The 26,063-nt window shown below is 42.9% G+C and overlaps 1 pseudogene; it reads right to left on the bottom strand.

Annotated features, from left to right (window-relative positions):
* Window positions 1-1,128: 1,128 nt before the first annotated feature.
* Window positions 1,129-25,704, bottom strand: LOC145127608 (cytochrome P450 CYP71D312 pseudogene; annotated as a pseudogene).
* Between the last annotated feature and the right edge of the window lie 359 nt (window positions 25,705-26,063).

Genomic DNA, 26,063 nt, shown 5'->3' on the forward strand with positions numbered 1-26,063 from the left:
AATGAGAACATATATAAACTCGTAAGCTAAATTATCAAACATGAACAAAAGTACCAAAGTACATTGCTATTTCTTGCACTTAAATACAAGAAATACCAAAAGTACATTGCTATTTCTTGCGCTTGGGACAAAAACACAATTACCAAATCAACATGCATTTATTAATGCCAAAGTACATTGCTATTTTTAAATTAGGGACAAAAACCAAAGTACATTGATATTTCTTGCACTTAAAACATAAACACAATTACAAACACAATTACCAAATCAACATGCATTTATTGATCATTATATAGATACATGAGACTTTGAAATTAAATAATCTATTTTTTTTGTGCTAAAGAATCTTAAATACAAGGAATACCAAAATACATTGCGATTTATTGCACTTAAATACAAGAAATACCAAAAGTACATTGTATTTTGACAAAAAAAACCAATTACGAAAGCTTTTAGCAAATAATCACAACAAACCAAAATTACCAAATCAACATACATTTATTGAAATTAAATAATATTTTTTTTATCAGTGATGGTTGTGATGACTGTGGTGGTGGCTGCGATGGCTATGCAATCGGCAAGATAGTAGAAGGTTTTCGGTTGATGCCTCTGAAATGGCCACGTCGTTCTTCTAATACTCTCTCGAAAGTAGCTCTTTCTTCAGCGGGTATTAAAGATTTTTCACCTCTTGGCCCTTGCGTTTGTTCTAAGAGCTCTTCTTCTAACCCATTATGTGCTTTACAATTACTATTACTTCTATTACTATCATTATTGTAGACCACCCTCTTTCCATCTTAATAAAAAATCAAATAGGAGTAATCATTGGTTTTCAACCATCCACCCGCCCTGGATGCGATTGCAAAAATTGTGGCTATATTGTGGAAAGTAGTTAATATTTTTTTTTGCTAAAATGAAAGTATTATTCGTTTATCGAAAGGAAACCATTCTCCATTTTCATTGAAAGCCTATTTGATGCATACGGAAAATAAAATAATCATCTGAAGTATACTATCTCTGAAAAAACTGTTTGCACCATCGCTTGGCGCGGTTAAACGGGTAGTATATATATATATATATATATATATATATATATATATATATATATATATATATATATATAATAGTTCCTTATTTTTTAAACAATGCAATTTCGAATATGATGAAAAGATGGAATAAGGTGCACTTTAATTTGGAGTCCCCGCAATTGAGATCATAAGGGGCTGCAATCAGTTGCAAGCTCGTTTTTCTCCCAAGGGAAGCACCAAAATTCTCCTTCATATCCAAATCTCTAATCTCCATCCCATCAGGGAGTTTCCAGTTGAAGTAACAGAGTAAGCTTGCGAGAAGAAGCTCAACATTAGCGACACCAAATAAAATTCCTGGACAGATTCTCCTTCCTGCCCCGAATGGTAGATACTCCATGTTACTTCCCTTTAAATCATAACAATTCTTTTCGAATCTTTCAGGTAAAAAAGACTCAGCATCATGCCAATACTCAGGATCCCTTGCAAGAGCCCATGCATTATATAACTATCACTTTGATCTTCAACGGTACCATATATCCATCAATCTCGCAACTTTCCCGACATTCTCTAGGAAGCAACAGGGGAAGTGATGGATGTAATCTCATGGTTTCTTTGATCACTGGTTTTAGATACTTCAATTCTTGAATATCTGCTTCATGTACTTCTTTCTTTCCATTTAGCACTGATCTAGCTTCAGTTTGTGCCTTTTTCATTACTCTCGGGTTTCTTACAAGTTCTGACATGACCCATTCCATAGTTGTTAAAGACGTATCAGTTCCAGCTGAGAAAACATCCTGCATACAAACAAGCCATAATCAATTACTACAAAGTGTTCAATCAGGACAAGTTTTGGAGTGAAGATATGAAGTGATTGCTCATGAAAAACACAAATTATTGAGTCTAGCAAAATGGTGTCCTATGTACTAACCACTAGCAACGCTTTGATATGGTCGGTTGTGAATGGAAACTCAAGCTCGCCACTGTTTTTAAGTATGAATAGAATATCAAGAAAATCTTCATCATCCATGCCGGTTTTACACCCATCTGTATGTTCTGAATTCCTCATGTGGTCACCGAGGATTCTATTGAGGGTCATATCAAGGTTTCGATGAAGGGTTTTCAACTTCGACCCCATACTGGTGAAAACATGAAGAAACTTATACGAAGGAAACAAATCGGCCATATCAAAACCTCCAGCCAGAACCGAAAGTTCTTGTACACACTCAATCAATAGATCCTGGTCCTTATAGATCCTGCCGAATGCAGCTCTTGATGTTACACTATTCATGAACGTGAAAAAATGTTTGGAAAGATCTACAGGCGATCTTGCAGATGAAAGAATGAGGGTCATCAGAGCACCGATCTCTTCCTCCCGGATTGAGGAAAATGATAACCATGATGATCAGAGGAATGGAAGAGAAAGTAGAATAACTTTTATATTTCTTATATGTATGAACAAGCCCACGTACTAAATATATAATCTATACAAAAAACTAAATAAGGAAAATACAATAAATTGCATTGAAAAGAATGGCTGGCAATTAGCTAGGACCAGAAGTAAGGCTTGAAAGATGTTGGTCTTGATTTCAAAGGTTAATGATCTATTTTGGGAGATGATGGAGTATTTTAATCAAATATTTCAACATCCCCCCTCAAGTTGAGTAGTGGGATTTTGGATACTCAACTTGCCAAGACAATGATTAAAAATTTTTCCATTGACCGCCTTTGTTAATATATTTGCGAGTCGGTCTTCTGAGCGGACAAACGGAAGTTCAATTATCCCTGTTTCAAGTTTTTCTTTGATGAAGTGTCGGTCTACTTCAACATGTTTTGTGCGATCATGTTGGATTGGATTCTCTGAAATTTGAATAGCTGCTTCGTTATCGCACATAACTTTGATGGATTGGGTTGGAGGGTACCTAATTTCTGTCAAGAGTTTCTGTATCCAAAGTATTTCTGCTAGACCGCGTGCTATTCCTCGAAATTCTGCTTCAGCACTTGAAAGAGCCACCACCTTTTGTTTCTTGCTCCTCCAAGTAACAAGATTCCCAGCAACAAGGGTAAAGTAACCAGATGTTGATCTCCGATTTCCCTTATCCCCTGCCCAGTCCGTATCGGTATATATTTGGGTTTCTAGATGCCCATTTGTCTTGAACAGAACTCGATGACCAGGTGTCCCTTTGAGATATCTGATAATTCTCCACACGGCTTCCATATGGGTAACTTGAGGTTGATGCATAAATTGGCTCACCACTCCCACTGCGTAAGCAATGTCAGGCCGGGTATGTGAGAGATAGATTAGTTTCCCTACTATCCGTTGATATTTTCCCTTGTCGGTCAGCTTAGCCTTTTCCTCCATATAGAGCTTTTGGTTCACCATCATAGGAGTATCCACAGGTTTGCAATCTATCATCCATGTTTCTGCCAGCAGGTCAAGGACGTATTTGTTTTGGCAGATAAAAATCCCTTGTCTGGACCTCAGGACTTCGATTCCAAGGAAATATTTAAGTCTTCCTAGATCCTTCATTTCGAATTCTTTGAATAGTTTTATCTTTAACCTTTTCATCTCTTCCTCATCATTACCTGTGATTATCATATCATCGACATAAATAATTAAACATGTTACAAGTCCATTCCTCCGTTTAAGGAACATAGTATGATCTGAGTTACTCTGTTTGAAGCCATATTTTTTCATGGCTAAAGTAAACCTGCCAAACCAGGCACGAGGAGACTGTTTTAATCCATATAAGGATTTCTTCAAGTGACATACTTCTTTAGAGTCTCCCATGAATCCGGGAGGGGCTTCCATATAGACTTCTTCTTTAAGTTCTCCATGTAAGAAGGCATTTTTTACATCAAATTGAAGGAGAGGCCAACCTTTATTTGCAGCTATAGATAATAGGACCCTGATTGTGTCGATTTTTGCCACGGGAGAAAATGTCTCGGAATAGTCAATTCTGTAAGTTTGAGTGTATCCCTTTGCTACAAGTCGGGCTTTGTATCTTTCAATGGTTCCATCCGGCTTATACTTTATAGTGAAGACCCAACGACATCCTACTGGTTTTTTTCCAGGAGGAAGGGTACATTTTTCCCATGTGTCATTTTTATTCAATGCATCCATTTCAATTTTCATTTCCTTTCTCCAGTCCTTAGACTCAAGAGCTTGTTCAACTGTAGTTGGAATTTCTTCATAGCATAGAGATGTGGCAAAAGCCTGGGCTTCCTGTGATAAATTTTTAGCTGCCACGTTTGCCATAGGGTATCGAGAACTTCGAGCTTCCTTCTCGGGAGAGTATCTTTTTGGAGGAACTCCTCTGTTGGATCTTGGGGGTAGAACATATCTGGCTTGTTCAACCTGTGATGACTCGTGTTCTGTCCTATGGTTAGGCAAGTCAGGAGTTTCAACATGCTCATGAGTTTCACAGTTAGTAGATGACTCAGAGACAATGGGAGAATCAACATGCTCTTGAGTTTGAGAATCACTTACCTCTGACGCCAGGTTGGGAGGATCATTGTTAGTGGTACAATCTTCTGGACTCATGGATTGTGACATGGTTTGGGTTCCGTGATTAATTTCTACTGATGATGGCATCCATTTTATCTAACCCAATGTTGCATCATACTCCTTTTCCCCCTGACCAGTATGTTGGGTACTGTAGAAATATTCGGTTTCGAGAAAGTCACAATTCATCCTGGTGTACATAAGACGTTTGTTCGGACTGTAACATCGATAACCTTGTTGATTGACTCCATAACCGACAAACACACATTTCTAAGCACATACATCAAGTTTGGAACGTTCTGATTTTGGTATGTGAACAAACACAGAACAACCAAAGACACGAGGTTCAAGGGTAAGGGTAGATGGAGGTTTGTGAAATTTAGACATGGCTTGAATTGGGGTTTTTAGGTCAAGAGCTCTTGTTGGAAGACGGTTCACAAGATAGGTTGTTGTGGCAAGAGCTTCGGGCCAAAAGGATTTCGGAACTTGGGATTCAATCATGAGCGCACGAGTTATTTCTAAGAGGAAGCGGTTTTTTCTTTCAGATACCCCATTTTGTTCGGGGGTGTGAGCGCATGAGGTTTGATGAATTATTCTGTTTTCTTGACAAAACTGTTTCATGGAAGTATTAAAAAATTCCCCCTATTATCGGACCTAAGAATTTGTATATCACTTTTAAATTGGGTTTTAACCATGGCACAAAAACTTTTGAATTTTGAAAAAACTTCGGATTTATTTTTCAAGAGGTAAATCCAAGTCATGCGGGTGCAATCATCAATGAATGCAACGAAATAACGGAAATTTTGTCCCCCCTCAACTTTTGCTGGCCGCCACACATCCGAATGAATCAACAAAAAGGAAAATCAACCTTAGTATCATTTGATTTGAAAGTGTGTCTATGACTCTTAGCCAAAAAACATGTCTCACAATTTAAGACTTTATTTGTTGGGAATAATTCAGGAAATAAATGATGCAAGTATCCACTAGATGAGTGTCCCAATCTTCGGTGCCATAACCAAGCCTCCCTATCTGTAGATCCATGAGCTAGCATTACAGTACCTTGTCGAGTCACTTCATCCACATAGTATAGTCCTTGTTGCTCAATACCACGTCCAATGATCTTTCCCGTCCTGATGTCCTGTAAGATACAGAAGGTTGGATGCATTAGAACAACACAATTTAATTATTTGGTAACATGACTGATCGATAGCAATTTATGAGATAAGGATGGAACATAGAGACAATTTTTTAATTTCATGTTTGGTGAAATTTGAATGGTCCTTCCTCCTTTGACTTGGAGAACTTCTCCATTTGCAGTATGAATTCTTGATTTTTGTGGTTTTGACATTGAGCACATGTCAGAAATTTCAAAAGTCATTGTATCAGTAGCACCACATTCAAATATCCATGAGTCTTTATTTTTTTTATTTTTTGTTGCCATGTTAACTTCCCCAACGTTAAAAGAATTTGTTGACCTGACTGTCATATTGGAACTATAGGGTTGTGAATGAAATTGTTGAGAGAGTGAAGGGTTTGAGGTGTAATTCTCAAACCCTATACCTGCGATGCCCCCTGGTTCTTCTTCTTTAATGGCCGCAAAACAACAATTCCCACCATGGTTTCCTTTTTTGGTGCTCTCTTGATTTCCGGCGGGTTTTGAGTGGTCGCCGCTGCTATCGCCGCTGCTGGTGGTCCCTTGATTGCCCACGGTGACTGCGACCTTGCCATCTCTCACTTTATTTTGTCCGTCGGCCCACCATTCCGGGTACCCCACAAGTTTGAAACACTGTTCTTTCGTATGCTTGGTCATGCCACAGTGCTCGCATTTCAATCTGCTTTTATCAACCCGGGATGATGACGGATTGGATTTCTGGTCTGACGGGCGACCTTTGGAAACGAGCCCTAACCCATCGGAATCACCGGTTGAGTTCAGACCCGACGCCACCCCTTGTTGTATGTTCCCGAAAATACTTTGATGTGTTGTTTCTTTTCGGACAGCAGCATAGGCGGCTTCAGCAGACGGCAAGGGGTCCCACCGGAGGATCTCTCTTTCAAGAATCATACTTTCGATCAAGGGCATTGAGAAATTGTGTAACATCCCAACCGTCAGGTATTATTAATTTTTCCTTTTAGACTTCATGTTTAAGGTCTACTCGACGAGTTGGCGCTACGACTCGTCGAGTAGCAGCGGGCCAGGACACGTCAATTAATGAGTGACTCGTCGATTCAGAATGGGGGACTCGACGAGTAGGAGCTGGCAGTGGAAACCCTAATTTTTAGGGTTTTGCACCCTATATATTGGACCATTAGCGCCTCCCACTGTCCACTATCACCCTCTTGAGACCCACAAACCCTAATTGCCATGAGTGAGAGCTTGGAGAGTGTTTTGGAGCTTTGGGGAGTGACTTTTGTGAAGGAAATTTGTAGATTAAGAGGCTAGCATCAAGATTTCTGTGTGGATCCAGAGTCTACTTCAGTTTGGGCACGTTTTGGAGGTAACCAGCTGTTACCTTAACCTCTTTTTCTTCTAAGAATCATTCATATGTGAAAACTAGGGCTTTCTTTAGTTATTCATGAAGGGATTTTGGTATGGGAGCTAGATCTGAACTTGAAACTTCAGATCTGAACCTCTTTTGAGTCCTAAGTCCATAAAGTTTCCATCTCTTGCAAGGATGAGACTCTCCTAAGGTGTAAAGCTCCATTAGAAGCTTAGATTGGTCATTTAGAGCCTTTAGGGCCTTGCATGTGTGTAAAGTTTGCAACTTTACGTGATAAACATGCCTTAGAAGCCTGGATCTGTAATCTGGAACCTTGGCATGGCTTAAAAAGTGTCTGCATGGATGAAGGTCTGTAAGGACTCGGCGAGTTGCATAGTCAACTCGGCGAGTCATATGAAGATGGTCGTGAACTCGTCGAGTTGATGAACAAACTCGGCGAGTCCGTTGAAGATTGCCTTGAACTCAGCGAGTCGTTCGATGACTCGGCGAGTCGGCTAGGGTTTCTCCCAATTCTTGGACACGTATGAACTCGGCGAGCTAAAGGGGAACTCGACGAGCTAATCAAGGATTTCACGACTTCTCGAGTTCAGGAAGGACTCGACGAGTCGAGTCAACATGGACTGTTGACTATGACTGAGGACTTTGAATTTGACCAAGAGTTGACCAGTTGACTTCTGAGAGTATTCTGGTAATTTGGAGATTTACGAAAAAGGGTTTTATGGTAACGATAGGTGTTGAGTTCGTGTTGATGATCCGGGAGTTGGGCTTCTAGTTTCAGACGACAGTTGCAATGTGAGTTTTCCTCACTATACTCAAGGGTCTAAGGCACCAAGGCCGACCCTTTGGATTATTATATGGTTATGTTATGGTAGTATGATCTGTTAGATCGGTATCCTAGAGGGTAGGATAATATTATATGATATGTGGTATGATCTGTTAGATTGGCATCACGGTTGATAGGATGGTGTTATGTGCTATGTGGTAAGATCCATTAGATCAAGTATTGTCTATAGACTGTTATGTGATTATCTATTATATGTGCACATGTTTTTTTGGCGGTTGAGGCTTATCTGCTTGGTGCGAAGGCCAATAGACCTGGGCATTCCAACCTGTAGGTTGTGGGCCATGAGTATTCCATCCTGAGGATGATTGGACTCAGAGTATGTGGGCATTCCAGTCTGTTGGTTGTGGGCCTGGGGTATTCCAACCTGATGGTTGATTGGACCCATAGTGTGTTGGCAATCCAACCTGTTGGTTGTGGGCCTGGGGTATTTCAACCCGATCGTTGATTGGACCCATAGTATGTTGTTATGATTCTATGTGTATTGTTGCGGGTATGGGTATTTTGGGGGAACTCACTAAGCTCTCGGGGTTACAGTTTCAGTTTATTGTTTCAGGTACATCAGAGGATCGCGGCAAGGCGAAGGCGTGATCGTACAACTCCTCATGTTTTTTTCTATGTTTCTGGGAAAACTCTGATATTATACATTTTGAAAACAAAGTTGTAATGATTTTTAATGGTTTGAAATGTTTTAAAAGTTTAAATTGGTTGAAAATTTTTGGGTGTTACAAGTTGGTATCAGACCCTTGGTTTGAGTGAATTGGAGGAACATGCGTGTGAATCCAGTCTCAAATCAAGGAAAGGTTTTTAAAATGATTTCTAAAATGGTTTTCGAAATAAGTAAATGAGGATACAGGATGTACGATCAGCCGGAGCCAGTAAGTAGCCCCAAAATACCATACAGTTATTTGATTATGTGATATGTTAGAACAGTATGCTGGTGCTAGGCTAGGGGTCTTCAGGAATTGCATGATAGAATTGCCTGATTGTATGATGCCTGATAGCCTAGGGTTTCCCTTATATGAAATTGACATCATTACTGTAGTTGCTTAGTGTATGCATCACGACCGTACATAATTAAGATCTTAGAGCCTAAGAATGTTTGATTTAGCCTTATGTTCTGTTCTTGTTTGATTGGGAGCTTAGGGTAGGATTAGATATTTGAAAGTCTATAGGGTCTAGCGTTATGTATGACTAGCATACACTAGGGCTGCAGGGGTTGGTGGAAGTTTCATGGATGGGTGAGTTGTAGGGGACCGGTAGGTCAGTTGTGAGACGATTAGCCTTCCTCTAGGAGTGAGGATTGAGTGTTCTCTATGATATGTATGTTGTTAGGGTGTTGTGGTGATACTTGAGACAAATATGGGAAGGTGTGGAAGGTAGTATGGGCCCGTACTACTGAAAGCATGGGACCCATACGCGTAGCAAGGAAGTCACAACCCCTAGGGATTAGTCAGGAGTTGGTTCCCCGTTCCTTATGCGGATTGTCTTATCTCTTCCTGTTATGTTTCAGAAGGGCAGTTACGAGGCATTTCACGTCGGGGTACAGATCAGGATCAGAACAGGGTGACCAGGAGGCCCCAGTGGCACCTGAGGTTATCGGCCAGGAGGGGCCAATGTTGACAGAGGATCGGGTCAGGGAGATCATCCGCGAGGAGGTTGTCGAGATTGTCCGGGGTCATATTCCGGAGTTGTTCAGGACTATTAAGTCCGCTATGATGGAGTATTTCGACGATAGATATGTAGCCCTCGCTGAGACAGCTGTAGCTGCAACCACCGCGACTGTAACAATGGCGAGAGGGGGAGCGAGGGGAGTTTTTCAGTACAGGGACTTCGATAACACGAAGCCCCCTACTTTTGATGGGACGCAGGATCCCATCAAGGATATGAGGTGGATCTCGGATGTGGAGGGGTGTTTCTTCACCTGCTCGTGTCCTACTGACCAGAAGGTCAGGTGTGCTCTGAACCTGCTAAGGTCCGGGGCCAAGGACTGGTGGAGACTTGCGACTGGGTCGTATACTGATGACCAGAGAGCTACTGTTACTTGGGAGCAGTTCAGAGACATGTTCCGCGCCCGTTACATTCCGCGGGTCGAGCGGGAGCATTTAGCACAGGAGTTTTTGAATTTGAGACAGGATGGGGAGTCAGTGACGGAGATCACCCGTATGTTCACTGAGAGGGCGATGTTTTGCCCGGAGTTTGCTTCCGAGCAGGCTCAGATGACCCGTTATCTGAGCATGCTCAAGACTGACATCCGTCAGTTTGTGTCTACCCAGCGATGTGATACACTTCTGGAGTTGCAGGAGGCCGCTAGACGGCATGAGTTGGAGATTGAGCTGCAGTTGAGGGAGCAGCGGCAGGCCCCGACATAGTCACAGCCGGCTCCAAAGCGGTCCAAGACTGCTGATACGAGGACTGAGGGACAGCCAGGCCGCACTTGTCGGAAGTGCGGGAAGGCTCATTCAGGGATGTGCCGGACAGGGAGTGGGTGCCATCGATGTCGCAAGCAGGGCCATTTGGCCAGGGATTGCAGGCAGCCAACTCCGACTTCCAGAGTCAGGCTTTGCTATCATTGTGAGCAGGTGGGCCATATAAAGGCCCAGTGTCCTCTACTAGCCGCCAAGCCGGCGCAGGCTCCAGCGCCGACTACCTTGAGGATCACGGATGGGAGACCAGTCAGGGCAGAGCCTCCGAAGGCTCAGGGTCGTGCTTTCCAGATGACCGCAGAGGAGGCCAGGGCAGCGCCAGATGTGGTTGCCGGTATGTTTCTCCCCTCTATCTCATTTATTATAATTGTGTTATGCTTATCTGTTGTACATGTGATTAGGTACGTTTTTAGTGAACTCTTTGCCTGCTTTGGTTTTATTTGACTCGGGGGCGAGTCCGTCTTTCGTATCTCAGTCATTTAGTAGGGAGTTCAGTGTGCCAACGGGCGAGTTAGAGTGTCCGTTGCGAGTGTCTATCGTCAACGAACACGGGGTTTCTGCTTCTTCGGTTTATCGAGGGTGTGATTTGGAGATTTTCAAGGTGTCCTTTCCGATAGATTTGATTCCGATTCTCATGGGGGAGGTGTGCGTGATTGTAGGCATGGATTGGCTCAGTCAGTTCGGTGCTATGATTGATTGTGAGGGCCAGCGAGTGGTAGTTCGAACCCTAAGTGGGGGAGAACTGACTGTATATGGTGAGGGCACCAGAGTGGGATCAGGGTTTTGTTCAGCTGCCAGGGCTTGACAGTACATTCAGCACGGGTGTGCGGGTTATCTAGCGTATGTGGTAGATACGTAGGTCAGGGATCAGATTTCGGGTTCCGATGTACCGGTGGTCAGGGAGTTTGCAGATGTGTTTCCGGAGGAGTTGCCGGGGATACCTCCGGAGAGGCAGGTCGAGTTCAGGATCGACCTGGTGCCAGGTGCGGCCCCTATCGCTAAGGCGTCGTACCGATTGGCACCGCCAGAGATGCAGGAGCTGTCGACACAGCTATAGGAACTGCTAGGCAAACAGTTCATTCGTCCGAGCAGTTCTCCATGGGGAGCACCGATTCTTTTTGTCCGGAAGAAGGATGGTTCGCACCTGATGTGCATTGACTACCGGGAGTTGAATAAGTTAACGGTGAAGAACCGTTACCCACTCTCGAGGATAGACGATCTCTTCGATCAGTTGCAGGGTGCATATTGGTTTTCCAAGATAGACTTGAGGTCTGGGTATCATCAGGTCAGGGTCAGAGAGGAGGACGAGGAGAATACCGCGTTTCGAACTCGTTATGGACATTACGAGTTCGTGGTGATGCCGTTTGGGCTCACCAACGTGCCAGCGGTGTTCATGGACCTGATGAATCGGGTCTGTAGACCGATGCTCGATCGCTCAGTCATAGTGTTTATAGATGATATCTTGGTGTATTCCAAGACCCGAGAGCAGCATGAGGAGCATCTGCGGGAGTTGTTGGGAGTTATGAGACGAGAACGGCTGTACGCCAAGTTCTCGAAGTGTGAGTTTTGGCTACGAGAGGTCCAGTTCCTCGGACATCTTGTTAACCAAGAGGGGATTTTGGTCGATCCGGCCAAAATCGAGCGGTTATGCAGTGGGAGGTTCTGAAATCTCCCTCCGAAATCAGGAGCTTTTTGGGATTGGCAGGGTACTACCAGAGATTCATACAGAACTTCTCGAAGATTGCGGTACCCCTCACTCGTCTGACGAGGAAGGGGGTGGATTTTCGGTGGGGCCCTGAGCAGCAGAGGGCGTTTGAGACCCTCCGACAGCGGTTGTGCGAGGCCCCAGTCTTGAAACTCCCGGAGGGAGTTGAGGATTTTGTGGTGTTTTGTGATGCATCCATCACAGGGTTAGGGGCACTCCTCATGCAGAAAGGACGAGTGATAGCTTATGCGTCGCGGCAATTGAAGCCGCATGAGACAAGATACCCTACGCATGACTTGGAGTTGGGGGTGGTGGTATTCGCCCTCAAGATATGGAGACATTACCTTTATGGGGTCCGTTGTACCATTTACACGGATCACAAGAGCTTGAGACATATCATGGATCAGCCGAACCTGAACATGAGGCAGCGCAGGTGGTTGGATGTATTCAAGGACTACGATTGCGAGATCCTTTACCACCCTGGTAAAGCGAACGTGGTTGCAGATGCTTTGAGCCGCAAGTCAGCTGGGTCTTCCACCCCAGAGGTATGTATGAGGATAGCAGTGGACTCTCCACTTGTGAGTCTTATCAGAGATGCCCAGGTTGAGGGCATGCGACCGGAGAATTGGAAGCTGGAGAGGATCAAGGGTGAGAATACCCGGTTTGAGCAGGATAGTCGGGGATTCCTGATGCGGTCGGGTTTGGGTTCCGATGTCTGGCGGGGTTAGGCAGACGGTTATGGAGGAGGCTCATAAGTCTCATTTCTCTATTCACCCGGGGGCCACCAAGATGTTCCGGGATTTGAGTTTAAGCTATTGGTGGCCGTGCATGAAGCGAGAAATCGCTTGGTACGTCGAGAGGTGCTTGACCTGTAGGATGGTCAAGGCCGAGCATTAGAGGCCTCATGGCAAGCTGCAGCCCCTGGAAATACCCATGTGGAAATGGGAACAGATCATGATGAATTTTATTACCAAGTTGCCGAGGACGACGAAGGCGTTTGATGCTATATGGGTCATCGTGGATCGATTGACCAAGAGTGCCCATTTCTTGGCCATACGGGAGAGCTCAGCGGCCGAGAAATTGGCCGACGTGTACGTTCGCGAAATCGTGTCTCGCCATGGGGTTCCCGTTTCCATTGTCTCTGATAGAGATGTCAGGTTTACCTCCTGCTTCTGGCAGAAGTTTCACGAGGAGCTGGGCACACGGTTTCACTTCAGCACAGCATTTCATCCGCAGACTGATTGTCAAAGCGAGCGGACCATTCAGACCCTCGAGGATATGTTGAGGGCGTGTGTCATCGATTTCGGTGGGAGCTGGGATTCCCACCTACCGCTTTCAGAGTTCGCCTACAACAACAACTATCATTCCAGCATTGGTGCCCCGCCATTCGAGTTGTTGTATGGGCGGAGATGTCGCACCCCGGTTTGTTCGGGTGAGGTTGGTCACATGGTGATGGGTCGGACGGAGGTGGTCTTGCAGACTACCGAGAAGATTCAGCAGGTTAGACAGTGGCTGCAGACCGCTCAGAGTCGGCAGAAGAGTTACGCTGACCGACGCCGATCCGAGTTAGAGTTTCAAGTCGGTGACATGGTACTCCTGAAGGTCTCGCCCTGGAAGGGTGTGATCCGCTTCAGGAAGAGGGGAAAATTGGGTCCCCGATATATTGGGCCGTTCAGGATCATTGCCAGGGTTGGCAAGGTGGCTTACAGACTAGAGTTGTCGGAGGAGCTTAGTCGGATCCATAGTACTTTCCACGTTTCGCAGTTGCAAAAGTGCATTGTGGACCCGGAGGCAGTGGTGCCACTGGATGACATTCAGGTTGATGAGTGCCTGAATTATATTGAGAGGCCGATTGCCGTTTTGGAAAGGAAAGTGAAAGTCCTGCGCAACAAGGAGGTTCCGTTGGCAAAGATGCAATGGGAGCATCAGAGGGGATCCGAGTGGACATGGGAGTCGGAGGCTGAGATGCGGGAGCATTATGTGACATCCCCAAAATCACGGCCAGAAAAGACCGGTTTCATTTATGCTTTTAAAATAATTTCAGAGTAAATCCATTGATTTAAAAGAGTTGCGGAATTTGTCCCCAAAACAATACATGATAAAATAAAGTTTATCAAAGCATTTCTTAAAGAAACGTATTTTCATTATCTATCAAAACTTGGGATGTCATGTTCCGATACAGACACAAAAGCATAAACAATAAAACATAGACCTTACACAGTTTATAAAACTACTGGTCTATAAACAAAAACATCGTCACAAGTTCTCTAACTTATGCTCTCTTGCCACTACCTGTAATACAAAGAAACTGAGTGGGTCAGGCTTGGGAGCCTGGTGAGCATATAGGGTTTTCAACCCACAATAAATAATTATATTTAATTCCACCAACCAACAATAACCCGATTACCCATTCCCGTTATCCTCACTTTACGTCCCTATGACAACAACTATTACAAGGGACCTAATCTAGGATTTTCATCGGGACGGACAATACTGCAAAGGGGTTTCCTCAGCAATGAATGTCCTAAGGCAACCATGAGGGGGATAGAATACAGCAAATGAACACCCAAGTTCACCAACACCTACAGGTTATGAGCCTGCCAACATTCCACAGGACACTCTAGAAAGAGTCCGTAGTCGTCATCCATATTCTGCTGAATGACTAGATCACAATCACATTGAGGCCTCTCATCATTTTATTTCATCACACAACAACTGTCTACCCATGTTCTACCCAACATATTAGTAGATAAAAATATATATAGTTATATACAGCTTAAAACCTGTACAAATCATTCATTCAATAAATAATTCAAATAAGCAAATAATATACAAACACATAACATGTATTTTGTAGAGAATACTTCGTATCTATGTGTTAGAAGAAAAGGAATATATACTCACTTGATAAGACGATGATCGGACAGCACCTCGTCTATTAAAATAATATTTTTCGATAAAACCGGGACGTTTTCTCCAAAACCGGGCTTTACGCGGGCAAAGATTCGGCTCAGAAACTTTACTTCTCGGGATCTTCGGGGCTTCGGGACTTGCTTCGGGTCTCGGGATGATACTGGGGCTTCGGGGGTATAAATTGCCAAGAAGAAAGAAATATAAGGGGGAAGAGAAGAAATATTGGGCAACAAACCCGGAGGCCTCGTCTCTTATTTATAGGCTGAACTTCGGGGTTACGCTGGGCGGAACTCACAAGTACGCGGGGCATAATGCCTCTTTCATGCGTATGATGGGCGTACCAAGCCTTACGCAGATCGTAGTTCGGATAAGACTGCTACGTGGCGAGCTTCGGGTGGTGCTACGCGGCTCTCTCTCGGACAACACAAGGCCGAAGTACGCTGGACGTACTCAAAGGTTATGCGGGGCGTACCCTTCGGATCAGATGGGACGAGTCAGCTCTTCGAATATTATCCGAATAAATAATAAAACTTATATATTTTAATTATTTAAAAAATTCAGAAAATCATATCTTCCTCATACGAGCTCCGTTTTCGACGTTCTTTATATCCACGCGTAGGTGAGACTAAGCTCTACAACTTTCATTTAGACTCCGTCGGCTAATTTTGACTTTATTTGTATTATATTATTTTTAGTAGGCCGGGACAGGAAAACTCCGTTATAAAATCATAACTTCTTCATCCGACGTCCGTTTTCGTGTGTCTTTCTTCCGTTGGACTACTATCGATGAGATCTTTAATTCTTATTTGGATAGTTTCGACGAAAACTCGCTTGATCTCAAATTCGAACTTTGGGCTGTCTACTGCTAAGTCGAAATTTTGGAAAAATCATAACTTCCTCATACGAAATCAGATTTGGGCGTTCTTTTTATGCACGCTCTCGGTTTAACGAACTCTACGACTTTCGTTTAGATCGCTAAGGCTAAATATCCCTTTATCGTAAATTCACTATTTACGTCACGCAGTGTCGCGTCGGTTCTGTCGCGAAACTTTGACAGGTCATAACTTTTTCGTTATAACTCGGATTTTGGCATTCTTTATATTTTTGGAAACCTTGCCACGACCACTACGTCTTCATGTATCGATATCGGTTTTATCTAACATTTTATTTTTACGCTTATTTTTATTCTTAATTCATTTAAGCCACACAATTAAGCATAAAACACATAATACTCAAATAATACATCTTTATTATTTCAAGACGAGTTACAAAGGTTAACCTAGACTATTACATCAACATTAATGCCTAGCCCAGAAACACGGGCGTTTCAATTCTCTCCACCTTAGAATGATTCCGTCCCCGGAATCACACATCAACAAACAAATGCGGATAGCGACTCATCATGTCACTCTCCGTTTCCCAAGTGAGATTTGGCCCATTCGCATGTTTCCATCGGACAAGCACTAATTCGACCATCTTGCGTCGCAACTTCATAGTCTTTCGGTCAACGATTGCCTCTGGTTCTTCAATTAACCTTTTGTTCTCATCAATTCTTAACTCAGAAATTGGAATTATATCGGGAACTTCTCCCGTGAACTTCCTCAAATAACACACATGGAAAGTGTTATGAATTCCATTCAGTCTTCGGGTAATTCGAGCTTGTAAGCTTGGTTCCCAATCCTCTGAAGAACTTTAAACGGTCCAATAAACCTTGGACTTAACTTTCCCCTTTTGCCAAACCTTATAAGTCCCTTCCACGGCGAGACTTTAAGCAAAACCGAATCTCCAACTTCAAAAGTCATCAGTCGTCTTTTCTTGTCAGCATAGCTCTTTTGACGATCCTGAGCTGCTAACATTCTTTCCCTGATTATTTTCAGCTTTTCAGCAGTTTGATGGACTATCTCCGGTCCCATAAACTGATTTTCTCCAGCCTCAAGCCAACAAGACGGCGTACGACACTTCTGTCCGTACAAAGCTTGATAAGGTGCCATCTTTATGCTCGAGTGGAAACTATTATTGTAGGAGAATTCTACCAAAGGTAAATGTTCATCCCAGTTACCTTGGAATTCCAGGGAACATGCTCTCAGCATATCTTCAAGCGTTTGTATCGTTCGTTCGCTCTGACCATCAGTCTGTGGATGGTAAGCTGTACTTAAACACAACTTTGTACCCAATTCCTCTTGTAGACTTCTCCAAAATCGCGAGGTGAAACGGCTGTCACGATCTGACACAATCGTTAACGGAACACCATGAAGCCTCACAATTTCCTTCACATAAGAATTCGCAAGCTTATCCATAGACCATTTCTCATTGGATGCGATGAAATGTGCACTCTTAGTGAAGCGATCAACGACCACCCAAATCATGTCGTGACCATTCTTTGTTCTGGGCAGTTTAGTGACAAATCCATAGTGATGTCTTCCCACTTACCCATAGGCATAGGTAAAGGTTCTAAACTCCCGTATGGTTTCTGATGTTGTTCCTTGACTCTCGCACATGTCACACACTCCGCCACATACTTCGCAATGTCGAGCTTCATCGTCGGCCACTAGTAAAAGGGTTTTAGGTCCCTATACATTTTAGTGCTGCCAGGATGAATCGAGTACATGGTTTTGTGAGCTTCTTCCATCAGAAGATCTCTTATTCCTCCTGCCTTAGGTACCCAGATACGATCTTGGAATACCTTCACTCCTTAACCGTTTGTACCAAACACCAACGTTTTGCCCAAACGTTCCTCCTTCCGGTCATTCTTTTCAGAAGCTTCTTCTTGAGCTTTCTTTATACTCTCCACAATTGTCGAGACAACTTCTATTCTCAACGCTCTTGGCCTTTTTCTTTCAAGATTGACTTTCCGACTGAGAGCATCAGCGACAACATTTGCTTTACCAGGGTGGTAAAGTATCTCACAGTCGTAGTCCTTGAGTAACCCCAGCCAGCGTCGTTGCCTCATATTCAATTATTTTCTGATTAAAGAGATATTGGAGACTCTTATGATCAGTGAAAATTTTGCACTCCGTGCCATAGAGGTAATGCCTCCATATTTTTAGAGCGAAAACTACCGCTGCTAGCTCCGAATCGTGAGTGGGGTAGTTCTTCTCATGCTCTTTCAGCTGTCGAGACGCATATGCTATCACCCTTTCTCTTTGGGTCAAAACACAACCGAACCCAACACCAGACGCATCGCTATAGACAGCGAAGTCTTCAACTCCATCGGGTAGAGAAAGAATCGGTGCTTCACATAGCTTCTTCTTTAACAACTCGAATGCTTCTTTGTGCTTATCACTCCAAGCATAAGTAGCTCCTTTGTGAGTCAAAGCTGTTAATGGAGTAGCGATCGAAGAAAAGCCTTGGATAAACCTTCGGTAATATCTGGCTAATCCTATAAAGCTTCGGATCTCCGTGGGACTTTTTGCTTGTTCCCACTTCATCACAGCTTCAATCTTTGCTGGATCAACCATTATTCCTTCTTGGTTGACCACGTGACCCAAGAATTGGACTTATCGAATCCAAAAATCACATTTGGAGAACTTAGCATACAACTTCTCATTTTTCAAGACTTCTAACACTTCTCGCAAGTGTCTGCCATGCTCTTCTTGGCTTTTCGAATAAATTAGAATGTCATCTATGAACACTATCACAAATTTATGAAGGAACATATTACAAACCCTGTTCATTAAATCCATGAATTCTGCGGGAGCATTGGTTAGTCCAAACGACATAACCAAGAACTCGTAGTGTCCATATCGTGTTCTGAATGCAGTCTTCTCTATATCCTGCTCTCTTACTTTCAGCTGATGATATCCTGACCTCAGGTCGATCTTTGAAAAATAACTTGAACCTTGTAGTTGATCGAATAGGTCATCAATCCTCGGCAACAGATATCTATTCTTTATTGTTGCCTTGTTCAGCTCTCTGTAATCGATGCACATTCTCATACTTCCATCTTTCTTCTTCACGAATAACACCGGAGCTCCCCAAGGTGATGAACTAGGTCTTATGAAACCTTTGTCCAATAACTCCTGAAGTTGCATCATTAGCTCCTTCATCTTCGTCGGTGCTAGTCGGTAAGGTGCTTTTGCTATTGGCATCGTCCCTGGTAACAAGTGTATTCTGAACTCCACTTGTCTATCAGGCGGTAATCCAGGAAGATCTTCGGGAAATACTTCCAGATAATCACACACCACCGGAATGTTCTGCACCTCCTTTTTCTCCTTCTTTGCGTTAATAACGAATGCCAAATATGATGTACATCCTTTGGCCAAACACTTTCTGGCTTTCATTAGAGAAATGATTCCAGAATTTACCCTACGTTTGTCCCCATACACCATAAATGACTCCTTCCCTGGCGGTATTACTTTTACAATCTTCTTCTTGCACAGTATTTCGGCATCATTGGCGCTAAGCCAATCCATTCCCAGCACGATGTCGAAACCATTTAGTTCGATAGGCAATAATTCCTCGTGGAACTTATTCCCATTCATGTCGATTAAGATGTTTTTCATACGATGGCTAACAGGTACAAACTTGCCACTAGCAACTTCGATTAATAAAGCATTATCTAGTCTATCAACAGGCAAAGTTAGTTTTCTACCAAATTCATGTGATATAAAGGAGTAGTTGGTTGCAGAATCAAATAAAATTTGGGCAGGCAAATTGTTTACGAGAAAGGTACCTGAAGCGACATTAGCTTCTTCTTTAGCAGCTTCCAGTGTCATCTGGAAAGCTCTTGCTTTAGGCTTTGGGGGAATATTGGGTTTTGCTGCCTCCTTCTTTCTCGGACAGTCTTTCAAAATGTGCCCCTCTTCGTTACATCCAAAGCACACTCTTTTGTTGGACGGACACTCATTGGCATAATGCCCCGTCTTTCCACACTTGTAGCAGGTTACATCCTCGCTACATTTTCCAGAGTGCTTTTTCTTGCACTTCTCACACCATTTCGATTCGCCTCCTTTTCCTCCTCCAAACTTTTTCGAATCAGACTTCGAAAATTTGCTTTTCTTGCTGGTACCTGAAGTTCCTTCAAACTTTCTCTTTTCACCAACTTCAACTTTGCTAGCGGTTCTTCCCTTGATCATGTCCTCAACAGACTTAGCAGCCCAAATAGCTGCCTCCAGAGTAGGTGCCTGACGTACTGGCACTGCGTACTCCCATGGGAGTCCCTTTGCGTACCGATCCACTTTTGTCAGCTCGTCGGGGACGATGCGCAAGGCAAACTCCATCTTGTCTGTGAAGGCGTTTGTTTAATCGTCAACTGACATGCTGCCTTTCGTCAATGTCAGGAACTTGTTCTCCAACTCCAACAGATTTTGGGCCGAGCAGAACTTGCGCTTGAACTGCACCAAGAATTCTGCCCATGTCAATTGCAGTGGTTCATTAGGGTTTAGGGTCTTCCCCAGAGTGTTCCACCAACGAACAACCCCACCCCTGAACTGCCGTACTGCAAACGTGGTCTGCAGCTTGCCCTTGCAACCACACGTCATGAAGGCCAGCTCCATTGCAGAGATCCAATCCATGACTCCAATCGGATCCTCCTTTCCAGTGAAGGTCGATGGTTTGCAAGTCAAAAAGTCCTTGTACTTGCATCCCAGTCCATTATTCCCTCCATCTTGGTTGTTTTGTCGAACTATCGGTGGGTTGTCTTAACCAATTATCCCACTAAAGTTCTCTCCTTCAGACTGCCCTCCATTAACTTCGGGCTCTTCCACGTGAATTGACAGTTCTTCACGATTCTGTCGAAGCAGACGCCTCGTTTCTTCCATTTGACGATCCAACATAGTTTGAATCATCATTTGTACCCCAGCCATTGTCATTGGCTCAGGTGCTGCAGCTACTACAGGAGCTTGCTCAATCACTGGTGGTTGAGGCTGTTGATTCTTGTTTTCGTTAGCGTTTCCAACTCCGCTTCTTGTTCTTGCCATTCTTGATCTATACACCGAATAAGGAGAATTTAGATCCTCAATCACGATAGATAATCAAATCATCCTTATCACTCCGAAACGTTTACATGCTAGTTCTAATACCGTAATCATACACTTAGAATCCTAAACACATAAGGTTTCCAGATCCGGTTGGTAACAAACCGTAGATCCGAACAAATAATATCATATATGGCAAACATATAACATTTAGCACATAAAAGCATTTTTAGGCAACTTTCCTAAAATAAACTAGTGCTCGTGTCTAAAATATAACAGACACTATCTCAAAATCTTCACTTAGCATTCTAAGTTTAAGTCTAGAAATCCTACAAATTCCTAGTTCGCTTAAACTAATGCTCTGATACCAACTGCGACATCCCCAAAATCACGGCCAGAAAAGACCGGTTTCATTTATGCTTTTAAAATAATTTCAGAGTAAATGCATTGATTTAAAAGAGTTGCAGAATTTGTCCCCAAAAGAATACATGCTAAAATAAAGTTTATCAAAGCATTTCTTAAAGAAACGTATTTTCCTTATATATCAAAACTCGGGATGTCATGTTCCGATACAGACACAAAAGCATAAACAATAAAACATAGACCTTACACAGTTTATAAAACTACTGGTCTATAAACAAAAACATCTTCACAAGTTCTCTAACTTATGCTCTCCCGCCACTACCTGTAATACAAAGAAACTGAGTGGGTCAGGCTTGGGAGCCTGGTGAGCATATAGGGTTTTCAACCCACAATAAATAATTATATTTAATTCCACCAACCAACAATAACCCGATTACCCATTCCCGTTATCCTCACTTTACGTCCCTATGACAACAACTATTACAAGGGACCTAATCTAGGATTTTCATCGGGACGGACAATACTGCAAAGGGGTTTCCTCAGCAATGAATGTCCTAAGGCAACCATGAGGGTGATAGAATACAAAAAATGAACACCCAAGTTCACCAACACCTACAGGTTATGAGCCTGCCAGCATTCCACATGACAGTCTAGAAAGAGTCTGTGGTCGTCATCCATATTTTGCTGAATGACTAGATCACAATCACATCGAGGCCTCTCATCATTTTATTTCATCACACAACAACTGTCTACCCATGTTCTACCCAACATATTAGTAGATAAAAATATATATATTTATATACAGCTTAAAACCTGTACAAATCGTTCATTCAATAAATTATTCAAATAAGCAAATAATATACAAACACATAACACGTATTTTGTAGAGAATACTTCGTATCTATGTGTTAGAAGAAAAGGAATATACATTCACTTGATAAGACGATGATCGGACAGCACCTCGTCTATTAAAATAATATTTTTCGATAAAACCAGGACGTTTTCTCCAAAACAGGGCTTTACGCGGGCAGAGATTCGGCTCGGAAACTTTACTTCTCGGGATCTTCGGGGCTTCGGGACTTGCTTCGGGTCTCGGGATGATACTGGGGCTTCGGGGGTATAAATTGCCAAGAAGAAAGAAATATAAGGGGGAAGAGAAGAAATATTGGGCAACAAACCCGGAGGCCTCGTCTCTTATTTATAGGGCTGAACTTCGGGGTTACGCTGGGCGTAACTCGCAAGTACGCGGGGCGTAAGGCCTCTTTCATGCGTACGCTGGGCGTAGTTCGGATAAGACTGCTACGTGGCGAGCTTCGGGTGGTGCTACGCGGCTCTCTCTCGGACCACACAAGGCCGAAGTACGATGGGCGTACTCAAAGGTTACGCGGGGCGTACCCTTCGGATCAGATGGGACGAGTCAGCTCTTCGGATATTATCCGAATAAATAATAAAATTTATATATTTTAATTATTTAAAAACTTCAGAAAATCATATCTTCCTTATACGATCTCCGTTTTCGATGTTCTTTATATCCACGCGTAGATGAGACTAAGATCTACAACTTTCATTTAGACTCTGTCGGCTAATGTTGACTTCATTTTTATTATATTATTTTTAGTAGGTCGGGACAGGAAAACGACGTTATAAAATCATAACTTCTACATCCGACGTCCGTTTTCGTCTGTCTTTCTTCCGTTGGACTACTATCGATGAGATATTCAGTTCTCATTTAGATTGTTTCGGCGAAAACTCGCTTGATCTCAAATTCGAACTGTGGTCTGTCTACTGCTAAGTCGAAACTCCGGAAAATCATAACTTCCTCATACGAAATCAGATTTGGGCGTTCTTTTTATGCACGCTCTCGGTTTAACGAACTCTACGAATTTCGTTTAGATCACTAAGGCTAAATATCGCTTTATCGTAAATTCACTATTTACGTCACGCAGTGTCGCGCCGGTTCTGTCGCGAAACTTCGACAGGTCATAACTTCTTCGTTATAACTCGGATTTTGGCATTCTTTATATTTTCGGAAACCTTGCCACGACCACTACGTCTTCATGTATCGATATCGGTTTTATATAACATTTTATTTTTACGCTTATTTTTATTCTTAATTCATTTAAGCCACACAATTAAGCATAAAACACATAATACTCAAATATTACATCTTTATTATTTCAAGACGGGTTACAAAGGTTAACCTAGACTATTACATCAACATTAATGCCTAGCCCAGAAACACGGGCGTTTCACATTACCCCGAGTTATTCTGTACAGCTGACTTCGAGGACGAAGTCTAAGTCAAGTGGGAGAGAATTGTAACATCCCAACCGTCAGGTATTATTAATTTTTCCTTTTAGACTTCATGTTTAAGGTCTACTCGACGAGTTGGCGCTATGACTCGTCGAGTAGCAGCGGGCCAGGACACGTCAATTAATGAGTGACTCGTCGAGTCGGCATGGGGAATCGACGAGTAGGAGCTGGCAGTGGAAACCCTAATTTTCAGGGTTTTGCACCCTATATATTGGACCATTAGCGCCTCCCACTGTCCTCTATCACCCTCTTAAGACCCAGAAACCCTAATTGCCGTGAGTGAGAGCTTGGAGAGTGTTTTGGAGCTTTTGGGAGTGACTTTTGTGAAGGAAATTTGTAGATCAAGAGGCTAGCATCAAGATTTTCGTGTGGATCCAGAGTCTACTTCAGTTTTGGCACGTTTTGGAGGTAACCAGCTGTTACCTTAACCTCTTTTTCTTCTAAGAATCATTCATATGTGAAAACTAGGGCTTTCTTTAGTTATTCATGAAAGGATTTTGGTATGGGAGCTAGATTTGAAGTTGAAACTTTAGATCTGAACCTCTTTTGAGTCCTAAGTCCATAAAGTTTCCAGCTCTTGCAAGGATGAGACTCTCCCAAGGTGTAAAGCTCCATTAGAAGCTTAGATTGGTCATTTAGAGCCTTTAGGGCCTTGCATGTGTGTAAAGTTTGCAACTTTACGTGATAAACATGCCTTAGAAGCTTGGATTTGTAATCTGGAACCTTGGCATGGCTTAAAAAGTGTCTGCATGGATGAAGGTCTGCAAGGACTCGGCGAGTTGCATAGTCAACTCGGCGAGTCATATGAAGATGGTCGTGAACTCGTCGAGTTGATGAACAAACTCGGCGAGTCCGTTGAAGATTGCCTTGAACTCGGTGAGTCGTTCGATGACTCGGCGATTCGGCTAGGGTTTATCCTAATTCTTGGACACGTATGAACTCGACGAGCTAAAGGGTAGGATAATATTATATGATATGTGGTATGATCTGTTAGATCGGTATCCTAGAGGGTAGGATAATATTATATGATATGTGGTATGATCTATTAGATTGGCATGCTGGTAGATAGGATGGTGTTATGTGCTATGTGGTAAGATCCGTTAGATCAAGTATTGTCTATAGACTGTTATGTGATTATCTATTATATGTGCACATGTTTGTTTGGCGGTTGAGGCTTATCTGCTTGGTGCGAAGGCCAATAGACCTGGGCATTCCAACCTGTAGGTTGTGGTCCGTGAGTATTCCATCCCGAGGATGATTGGACTCAGAGTATGTGGGCATTCCAACCTGTTGGTTGTGGGCCTGGGGTATTCCAACCTGATGGTTGATTGGACCCATAGTGTGTTGGCAATCCAACCTGTTGTTGTGGGCCTGGGGTATTCCAACCCGATGGTTGATTGGACCCATAGTATGCTGTTATGATTCTATGTGTATTGTTGCGGGTATGGGTATTTTGGGGGAACTCACTAAACTCTCGGGCTTACAGTTTCAGTTTATTGTTTCAGGTACATCAGGGGATCGCGGCAAGGCGAAGGCGTGATCGTACAGCTTCTCATGTTTTGTCTATGTTTCTGGGAAAACTCTGATATTATACATTTTGAAAACAAAGTTGTAATGATTTTTAATGGTTTGAAATGTTTTAAAAGTTTAAATTGGTTGAAAATTTTTGGGTGTTACAAATTGAAACAATTTGTTTTCTGACCTGACGTTCTTGTAAGTGGCGATGTCGGTAGAACACGTCATCGGGTTTGGATCTCGTCGTTCAATATCTCCCCAGATAACCTGCATCACGATCCAAAATTCTTCGAACGGTACGCCATTTTGCTTGAACTCGTTTGCTTTGACGTGGAAATATTTCAACAAATGATTGGACTTTCTTGGACGTGAGGAGTTCCGAGGTGCAAATCTTGCGCATCTGCCTCCAGTGATTCCCATAGGGTGAAAATGCGTTGTCTGAGGAGTTGTAAAGCACGGTCTTGCTGACTAGTAGTTCAGGTCTGCTGGCAAATTAGAGATCGTGCTTTACGAGTATCTCTTTAGCTATTTGAGGAGACGAAACAACTAAATAAGATATCTCTCCGAGTTGAAGATGCATCAAAGGACCATGTTTTCTGGCCAGATTTCTAAGAACTTGATGTGGTAGTTCTGAACTAACCATCGATAACATGTTCCCGATGAACTTAACTAGATCTCTTGATTCCATGGACCTGACGGCAATTTGCTATCTACCTTCCCTGAGCTAGATCTCTTGATTAACTTAACTAGAATGAACGAAAAAAAGAAAGTCACCAGGAGGCTAATCAAGAAAGACATGTTCTGCAATGGTAATGCTTTGCAATTCTTTTACATAAACAACCAATAATTATAGATATGAGAAACCATTTTTGGACATTTTGCGATATCTTGCTGTTCTTGTCATCTGACATCAAGGAACTATTTTATCATGTAAAGTACGAAAATGTCAAATCTATAATTAATAGGTATGCATTATTGATCATGGAGTTTAGAAATGCAAGGATCTCGTGGTTCGATGGTCGTATAATACGTAAATGAGTTTGGGCC

This window comes from Lactuca virosa, chromosome 7, assembly GCF_052849685.1.
Source record: "Lactuca virosa cultivar CGN04683 chromosome 7, Lactuca_virosa_CGN04683_v6, whole genome shotgun sequence".
Classification (NCBI taxonomy): Eukaryota; Viridiplantae; Streptophyta; class Magnoliopsida; order Asterales; family Asteraceae; genus Lactuca; species Lactuca virosa.